The 10,355-nt window shown below is 38.6% G+C and overlaps 1 protein-coding gene across 3 annotated transcripts in view; it reads left to right on the top strand.

Moving 5' to 3' along the window:
• Nucleotides 1-7,988: 7,988 nt before the first annotated feature.
• Zbbx (zinc finger B-box domain containing) overlaps nucleotides 7,989-10,355 on the top strand; it is a 91,667-nt gene continuing 89,300 nt past the window's right edge. For 2 of the 3 annotated variants that reach the window (XM_075950558.1, XM_075950557.1), the window contains exons 1-2: nucleotides 7,989-8,079; nucleotides 10,228-10,320. The gene's annotated coding sequence lies outside the window, so the exon portion shown is untranslated. Of the gene's footprint in view, nucleotides 8,175-10,227; nucleotides 10,321-10,355 lie in introns of all 3 variants that reach the window. The other variant, XM_075950556.1, reaches the window with a different exon arrangement.

The raw sequence follows: 10,355 nt of genomic DNA, 5'->3' as shown, positions 1-10,355 counted from the left end.
GTAAGAAAATATCAAGGAGCAATATGGCAAAATGCAGAACTGTTCCCTCCAAACTGTAGCATTAACTCCAGGTGGGCTCATTAGATTAAGGAGTAAGAAGCTCAACACAAAAGTTTAAACTCACAGAGGTGGAGATATGTGCCTAGGTCAGGGCTTCCTAAAAAGGACACTCACAGCATAGGAAATAAGACAAACAAATGAAAATGGGATTTCATGAAGTTATGCTCTTGGCCATTACACAGGAAACTGTCAACTAAGTAAAGAAGTAGCTAAACAGTATAGGATAAAGTATTGACTATTTATACTATACATGTAGCAGGGAATTAATATCCAGAATACACAAAAACTTGAAAAACAAAACATGAAATTGGTTTTAAAAATAAGAGATAGTGATATTAATTTCATATTAAAGAAATTTCTTTCAAATGACTTAAAGTTCTATCCTTTGGGCCTATGATAGATGAAGTCAGACAAATTCTTAGACCACTGCCAGATGCAAGCATACAAGCATAAAAACCTAAATTCTGATCATTAATATTCACATAAAAATCCAGGGATGGCACAAGCAGACTTCTCCGTGCCCAGTACCCAGTAGGCACCACCTTTCAGAGAGAGAAAGAGGAATGTAAGTCAGGAGGTGTGGGTGAGTGGGATCACCCCTTTCCATCGTCTCAACTGAAGAGTCACAGTGCCTACCCTTGAGGAAGGTTAGAGGAAAGTGGGTTACCCTGCAGCCATCAACAGCCTAACATGTTCATCTAAATCCTGAGTCTTCCTGGTTCTTTTTAGAAGCCGATGACCTGTAAAATTCCTCCTGACCATCCTCTAAAGCACACACTTGTTAAGATGGTCTGATTTCTAGGCCTGACTGCTGGTCACTCATAAATTCCTTCCATTCAATCTCTTTCCTTTGAATGTGTGAAGACAACAGGTTCCCCAGGATGTATGAGGCGTTAGGTTCATGGCATCTACCTGCTCTGCATATCACAGGACATGGCCAGAGTGCTTGGAATCTATGCCAATAGTTATCAAGCTGGTCAGTGTGTAGGTCATGTACATATTCTAAGCAATGTACACTGTTTATCTATATGGAAGGATATAACAGAATACATGCTCTGGGTCCAATTGAAAAATTTTTTCTATTAAATGTACTTTTTGTGTGTTTTTGACTGTGCTCTAGCACACATATGGAGGTGAGAAGACACCCGGCAGGAGTTGATTCTTTTCTACCACCATGTGGGTCCCAAGGATCAACCTCAGGTCATTAGATTTTGGCAGCAAGCACACTTGAGTGGGATTCTCCTCTGTATGATATGAATATGTTATATATATATATATATATATATATATATATATATATATATATATATATATGTGTGTGTGTGTGTGTGTGTGTGTGTGTGTGTGTATCTATATACATGTATATATATATTCGATTAAAAAAATAATCTAAATTCCTACTTCCTCACCTCCTCCCATTGCCTCCACACACCCTCCAAGTATGAAGTACAACAGAATCTTTCTCTCATCTCTAGAGAGGAAGAGATCCTCAAAGAAATAGCAGCATATCAGTCAACATGCTGACAGGCAGCAGTAATTGGACCCAGTGAGTAATTAAGAACAACGGTAAAAATGACAGGAGATGAAAGGGGAGGAGACATGTTAAGAATGTCTAGGAGGGAGGGAGAAAGAGGAGCTGAGCTTTGTACAATCAAGATAAATGATTTACACACATGAGAGTGTTCAAAATAAATAAAAGATATTCTGTTTTTTTTTCAACCAGGGATGGCAGCACGTGCCTGTAATCCCATCAGTGAGGAGGCAGAAACAGGTGGAGCCATGGCGCTCACTGGTCAGTCAACCTAGTCAAATCAATGCGCTCTGGGTTTACTGAAAACTCTGTCTTGAAAAGTAAAGTGGAGAAAAAATGAGGAAGACACACAAGACACTATATTGACCCCTGACTTTCAGGGCAGTTACACATATGACCTCATGCACATCTATATGCATACAAAGCATCGTACAGCAAAACCAAAATTTGGATTATTGCTGTTGGTTATGCCAGAGAAGCAGCAAGTGGTAATTGAAGTTCCCAGAAGGGAATCATCTGATGGGCCAAGAGCGTTTAGGGAAGCCTAGGGGACTGCAGACCTCAGAATGTCTTTTGCTTCTGCTGTGCCTTTACATGTTTGCTGCAGCTCTCTTTCTCTGGTACCTGGCATGGTGTGAATGGATGTAGAAAGATCTCCACCACCTGTAATATGGTGTGTTGATCTATTAGAAACATCTCCTGAGCATTTTTGTCTGTGGATTGTGTTGATGACCCCTTCCTAAGCTTTACTGTCTAATTTGATAATAAAAGTGATAGCTTATCCAGAGTTTTAATGAATAAAACTAAATGCAAGGATATGTTTCATAGCTAGCATCTGTGAGTCTCATCTAAGTAGCTGCTGCATGGATTATAACTCAAGTTAATGACTAACAGTTGAGTCCCAATAGGCCAGCTAGTATAAATTCTTTTAACTTAATGTTAGGAGATGTGTTCACAGATCTTGGAGTGCATCAGAGCTGAGACAAAGCTTTGAAAATAACAAAATTAGACTAAAATGCTTTTGTTAAATAACTTGGAGGTGAAAAACCCAAAAAGACGAACTAAAGTTTCAGAAGGGCACACAGTTGAATGTGGAAGTCTTTTCCTATCTACTAACAAATTTAGCCAAATTGGTAGCCTTATTTCGGAGTGACTTGCAGTAAGGTCTTTAGGATAAGGACCAAGCAAGAACTGGTTTGAAGCTAAAGTGTTGAGGTACATGTCTTTATTAATGACATAACCATTCTAGCAATTTGAAAGTTTTTATGAGAATTTCCAATTTTTATTAGTTTCAGTACCTGTATGCTGATGACACTTTTGTGCACATTGCAACTGCTCATCATTTTCTAACACACCAGACCTATATTTTATTTCTATTACTCCCCATTCATATCACAAAATCTAGTGACTTCAAGTTGAATCCATTCCCCTTCCTCAATGGGCCGGCCCACTGTAGTACACTTGTCCATTCTCCCATGGTCCTTCGAGTGTGGGTCCGTGCTGTTTCCTCAGTTAGGCTAGCTATCAAATCTAGAGACCACCAGTTTCGCTCGCCGTTCCTCGCCAGTCACATTTCTTTGATCTTCAAACTTTGTTGAGAGTTTACAGTCTAATCATGTGGCCTCTGCTTTCTGCATTGCTTTACTCTGCACTTGGACCATTTTGTCTTGGACCTATATAACTATTGTTTAAGTCTGCATGTCACTCTATACTCTTGTTTCTATGTATCATGGCCAAAATTATCTTCTATGCTTCCGCAAGGATGCCGAGACTCTCATCTTCCTGATTTTAAATGACTGGAAGTTTCCATTATGGATAACTTGCTTTTGAATTTGATCTCATCACAGATTGTTATTTCTATCTATCTGACATATAAACTAATTTAGACTCTTCAGAAATTCCACGGAATGATACTAATGCTTTCACATAATCATATAATGCTTCTGTGTCTCATAATTGTTAGAATCATGCACGGCAGAGTAGATGTTTGTAAATTCTCAGTTGAGTTCCTTCATGGTATAAATGATGTCTGTTTTTTTCCTTACATCCATCTTAGGGAAATGCATGGAATAAAACACGTATTGACTATTACTGATTTAAAAAAGGAGGAATGTTCAAAAGATCCTGTATTTATTATTCAACTTGGCAAGCATTCTGTGCACTTCAGAATATGAACATATGGTCTAATGTTCCTCTTCCACTTGTAGAATATCAGTAATAATTTTTTTGTGTTACAAAAATTTATTTGATGAAGAATTCTATGCCATGGGTGACAGTTAAAATTTATAATTTTAAGAACAATTTTAATTAAAATGAATCATAGATTTTCTTTTTATGTTTTTTTGAAATTACAATGTAATTAAATAAATTCTCCCTTCCCTTTCTTCCCTCCAAACCCTTCCATATATCATTCCTTGCTCTCCCTCAAGTTTCTGGCTTAATTTTCATTTTTGTTTTCTTTCCTTTTATCAAAAATAGATTTATTAAAATAAAATGTATTATAATTGTAGTTTACTATGCCCAAACTTCTCCCAGATGATCTCAAAATCCATATCCTCTCTTCCTTCCTTTTCTTTATCTTTCCTTATTTCCTTCCTTCCTTTCCTTTCTTTCTTCTTTCTTTCCTTCTTTCTTTCTTTCTTTCTTTCTTTCTTTCTTTCTTTCTTTCTTTCTTTCTTTCTTTCTCTCTTCCTTTCCTCATTTTCTTAGGAAAGAGACAGAACTCTAAGCCCTAAGTTGGATGTCTCCATCAAATTCATCCCCTTAGGGCTAGGAAAACCAGGGGAGAAGATGTAGAAAGAATATAAGTTCAAGAAGGGATAGAGGACACTAAGAAAATATGAGGGCCTCTAAATCAATATGCTCAAAGCTCATAGGCACTCACAGTGACTGAAGCAGCAAGCCCCGGTACTGCATGAGTCTGCACCAGGTTCTCTGCATGTGTATTATGGCTTCCACCTTAGTATTTTTATATTTGGTACTGAGGACAATGGACTATCAGCAAATATTTGTTGAAGACACAATACGTGAACAAATGAATGAATAAATGAATGTTGAAATTATTTTGGCTGGTGATTTGAAGAGTATAAGGTTACAGAAAGGACACTGTGCACAAAAAACCTAAAGGTTTAATCTGGCCTCTTAACATCCATCATTTTACCAGGTTTAAAGGAAGGACCAGGGCAAGTCATATCATCGAATCTGCACTAGCAACTACGAAAGCCATGCCACCATTTTTACTATTTACACGTACTTTCTATGGGTCTAGTAAGGGTTAGGGACTTAATATGTTTTGTGCTGCTTGTTTTATTTAATACACGACAGGATTTATGGTATAGGTGTACTGGTATGTTATCTGAAAAGTATATTTTGGTGACATAACAAATTTTATAGCATTATACCACAATTTCAAGTATGTCTGACTCCAAAACCCAGATTAACGCCTTCTCTTAGGCAGAATAATTGTACTTTTACCCAATTTGGAATGGGAAAACAGTGAACTCTTTCTCAAGTGGAGGTTGGTGGGTACGGGAGACCAATGGTGCAGAGGTTACCATAGTAACTTTAATGGGTAAGAATACCTGTCTAGTGCTATGATGGATGCATTGTGGCTAAGCGTTCAGGTTATAGGGGAACCAACTGTAGAATCAATCACATTTTCTACCTGTAGTCTATAAATACAGAAATTTAATGAAAAAACACTATTTAGAGGCCAAAAATAGAATAAAATCACTACAGCAACCTCTCTGCTCAGGACAAAAATGTTTGAGTAGTATTGAGACTTTGGAAAGCAGCCCAGAATTTCTCTAGTACAAGCAAAACCAGAAATAGAATCATCATGTGACTAAGTCCATCACTCCAGGGGAATTCCCAAAGTCCCCAAAGTCCTACTGCAGAGATGCTTGCACATCCGTGTTTACTGCTGCTCCAGTCACAATTGTTGGACAAAAGAAGCAGCCTAGATTTAACTCAACTAATGAATGGAAAATCAAAATGTCATCCATAGTCATAGTAGGATTTTGCTCAGTTATAATAAACATGATGAGTGGGACTGGAGAAACATACTCCGTTAGTTAACCCAGGTCCAGACAGACAAAGGCCATATTCTCTGTCATATCTGACTGCTAGCTTCAATCTTTAGTTTGATGTTTTTAACTTGGAGTGCCTCTGGGAGCCATGAAAAATGGAAATAGAAAAGTTTAAATAGGAAGAGGGTAGAGACAACTGATGGAGACAAGAAAGCTTGGGAAAGAGTTAATCAAAAATCAAAGATATATGAAAATCAATATGGAAACCTATTACCTTATAATCTGATAAAATACAATTTAGATGATTATAAGAGACCATACATGTCTGGATAATGCTGCTTCTAGCCATGAGTTACTAAACACAAACCCCAATGCCAGATGTAGGCTCTGTTCTTGTGAGTATTGACAATAAGGGAAGTCTCAGTTGCCCTGACATCTACATACTCTTCTGTTTTTCTTCTTGGTTGATAAGATCCTTGTATTCATTTGGGTTTCTATTGTTGTGAAAAGACACCGTGACCATGAAAACTTTTATAAAGGAAAACATTTAATTGGGGCTGTCTTACAGTTCAATGGTTTAATCCAATATCATCATTGGGGGAAGCATGGTGGCATGCAGGCAGACATGGTGCTGGAGAAGGCGTTGAGAGCTCTGCATCTGGATCAGCAGCCATCCGGGAGAGAGGAGAGACACTGGATCATATTTGAGCATCTGAAACCTCAAAGTCCATCCCCAGTTCCACACTTCTTCCAGTAAGGCCATATGCACTCCATCAAACTCATATCTCTTAACAGTGCCACTCCCTATAAGCCTATGGGGAATATTTTCATTCAGTCCAACACAATCTTATTGCTACAGACATTACACATTTTGGTTGCATCATATAGATATATTGGGAAGTGAAACTAAGTTGGAAACTTCCTACCTGTTGACTAGCTTTCAGAGTCCTGTAAAGTACGATGACGTTTGGTGGGAAGAAAAAGCAAGGGCCATCTTCCTCAGCTCTGCAAGCGACATTACCAACCCGCTCATCAAGGTACACCATCTGTGAGATAGTGGTGTGACTGTTACAGGGACAACCAACAACCTCGTATTAAATTTGAGGCTAGCGTCAAAGGAGACAATCCCTGCATAGTACTGTAAACCCAATAAAACACATGACTTGGTACCTCACAGGCATTAGGGGGAACTTGATACTGTTTAGTTAAATTGGTGTAGTGCTAAACTCCCAGAAAAATAACTGTTTACACCTGTAGATGAATGCTACTCTCAGCCTTAATCTCTTTCCATTTAACAACAGCGGATTCCAAGACTCACAGCTTCTCCACATGCTACAGTAAGAGACGAATGAGTGCTCAGATCTAAACAAGAAATTTGTGCAGCCCCATATAAGGCTCAGATAATGTGGTAGAAGACCACCTTCTGGGTCTAACAAAGCCCCTCCCTGTAATCATGTACGTACAACTGTCATTATCTGACTACAGGGTTGTACAAAACTGGCCCTGTAAACAGTCAGTCATGGCAAGAGAAGAGTTCAAGGGCCCTACCTCTCCTGTCTTATTTATAGGCTACAGGGACTCTGCGAGAAGGGCAGTTCTTGTCTTTAGTTTTTGTGTTCACTGGTGACCCCACCAACCACCAGGGGGTTATAGCAAACCCACAGATACTCCTGTTAAACTCATTTAGTCAAAAACCAAAAAGACTTGAATGTGGGTTGCAAAACGGTTTTGTAGGGGGGATTGGCTGGGGAAAAAGGGAGATAGTTAGAATGTGTTATACATAATATATGAAATTGTCAAAGAGCAACTTCAATTAAAACATTTGAATGCATGATTTATCTGTATTTTTATGTATATGCATGTGATATCTTAATACATATGTCTAAAATACACATCCTTATGGATAAATTATTTATTACCAAGTGAATTCTGCACTTACCAAGAAAACTAGATTCTTGTCCTAATTTCTTGGCAGTCTTTTGAAAGCAGTACAACATTATACACGGGTGAAGGGCTTACTGAAGTTAAACAGCTGGAGTTAATTTGTGGGATTGTCATTTGCTAGCTTTGTAATTTGGTGTAAATTACTTGGATTTTTTGTGCCTTAATTTTCACACATAGATTGGGTTGCTATGAGGGTGAACTGAGTGGTACATGTAGGAATCTTTGATCCATACTTGCAATGCTGTAGCGGATCAGTAAATGTAGATCCATCCAGGCCAACCGAACGATCTCCCCAACACATCAACCTGTTGAATATCATTGCAGTTTCCTTCCCAGGATCAGAATTCCCATTCTCTTACCCATCATAGACTCTCTTCCTCCCTCTGGAGGCAGACAACAGCACTACCAAGCCCAGCATTCTGGTTGCTATGGGTACCGATGTAACGCGGTAACCAAGGGGACGAAGGCGGAAGCTTTAGGTGGCTGTTGCAGCAACTGCTGCAAAGAGGGTCGCAGGTGAGTTGAAGGATTAAGGAGGTACACAGCCAGTGGAGGATTTTGCCGTGGAGAGCCGGGAGATAAGCTGCATCTGGGTGGTACAGAGCGTGCAGGTGAGAAAGGAGACGCTCCGGGGTTGGGAGAAGAGCATCAGTCAGTCTAGGAGGTATATGCTGGACCCTTGCCATAGCAGACTCCTGGATCAGAAATAGCTCTGGATCAGGAGTTCACGTTTCTAAATAAAAGTCTTTGATCAATGATGTCATTACATACAAGAACCAAGCATGACGCCCAGACAGAGAAAGCCCAGCCTCTCTCAGTTACAGCATCCCCAATTCCCTTCTTTTCAAATGCTGGTCTCTTTTGTCCTTTGAAGTCACTGGTGCCCTGTAAAACATGTAGCTACCGCGGAAACCATCTCACATAATCCCTTTGCATCTTTCTTTCTGCCTGTCTGCTCTCATTTAGCCACTTCTCTCTTGAAGTTCGCTTCTCTCAAGTAATGGCCGGTAGGGCAGGAGTGCCTGGTTCCAGAAATACTAGAGGCAGTGGATGTTTAAGTCTTTTTATCTTTCTCATTCCTTTTTGATTGTTTTGTTTTGAAACCAAAAGGAGCATGAAGAGAGACTTTGGCAAGTAGTGTCAAAAAAAAAAAATACTTTGTGAAAGTAAATCTGGATAAGATTAAACTGAATTGTTTGCCCTTGGTAATCTCACCTCTTTCCCTGATCCTGTTGTTTGACCTGGCAGGCTACACAGAAGCTGGCCCTGATTTCCATAACAATGCTAGGTGTCTTACAAAGGAATTCCCTAAAATTAGTTTCCCTCTTTCCTTCTTCCCGGATGCTTAACATTTCCTGCAGTTATTTTGTTTGCTTTTTTTCGTGTTTTTAATTCCTTCATCAGAACAAACATTCAGAGAAGCTTGGTGTAACACTCACCTTGCTCTTTTGTACTTCATACTACACATAGAGATATTTGATAAACATTCATTGATTGCTCATTTGTATTTTGTAGCAGATATGTAAAAACACAAACATTTGTTGTGGGTCAAAGACTTAATATTTTTCTTCCTAGATATGATTGTGCGGTAAGTTAGGAGTAGTGGAAAATAAAATTTTTACAACTTAGTATGAGATTTTTCCACACTGTCAGATATGCAGAAACTGTGACAACACATGGAGATTCAAAGATCAATGAAAAGTTGCTTCTCAAATATCTGGGCTACCTAGAAAACAGCATCTATTTAAGCAGTTATGCAAAAATAGAGTCAATGATAATAAATGAAAACATACACAGTTTCTAAGAAGATTTCCCTTTTTCTTTTGGTGGAGGAAGCAGTAAGAAAGTCAGTCTTCCAACAGCTTAATGAATAGAATAATGGAAAAATAGAACAGGAGACTAGGAGGAAGTTGATACTTCATAGAAAATATTAATCCTAAATGCCAGCAGAGTACTAGAGTCATAGTTATTGTATGTAGAGTATTCCTTAAAATATTTATTGCAGTGTGCGTGTGTGTGTGTGTGCGTGTGTGTGTGTGTTACATATGGAGGTCAGAAAATGAGTGCAGAGAAGTTTTCCTCATTCCACCATGTGGATTCCTAGGCTTGGATTCAGCCTTTTAGTTTAATTGTCAAGAGCTTCTAAGTGGCGAGTCATCTTGCTGGCTTTCGAGAACTAGGGAAACAACTGGACACCAGACAGGTATTAAATATGTTACTATAAAATTTCCAAGTATGTAATCTTCTAAAGTGTGAAAGGCGATGACTGGGAAAGAGAAAGTAATATTTACCAATAAAATCTTGAGACATTTTTTAGACATTTAGATTGTTATGAATTTGACTTAATGATGTTGAGAGTAAAGAACTGTACTAGGTTTAACGTCTTTAGAGCAGCCGCCGGGACTAGAACAAGTAACAGAAGAGTAGTTCTGGTTATTTCGCCATCTTCACATGCTCAATGATCGAATGCCTAAAACATGCGTGGGGAAACAGAGTGACGGCGGGTCATGTGAGAACAGATGTAGCTGATAAAATATTAAAGGGCCTGGTTTCTGAAAACTGTAATCTAAAAATGTAAAAATTTCATTGTGGTTTGAAATCATCTAACTTTTTTTATTTGATCTTAAATTAATAATTGCTTCTTTCCCATTGTGTTTTTCATAGATTTTTAAAGGCAGCTAGAGAAGTGTTTACGTCGACAGAGTCCTCACTACTTAAAGGGGGGTCTTCTGACTTGAATCAGGTCTAACGTAAGATGTAAGTAACTTAAATTCAGTATTCTTTCTCATCAT

This window comes from Microtus pennsylvanicus, chromosome 16 (assembly GCF_037038515.1).
Source record: "Microtus pennsylvanicus isolate mMicPen1 chromosome 16, mMicPen1.hap1, whole genome shotgun sequence".
Taxonomy (NCBI): Eukaryota; Metazoa; Chordata; class Mammalia; order Rodentia; family Cricetidae; genus Microtus; species Microtus pennsylvanicus.
This window is presented reverse-complemented; position numbering and strand designations above follow the sequence as displayed.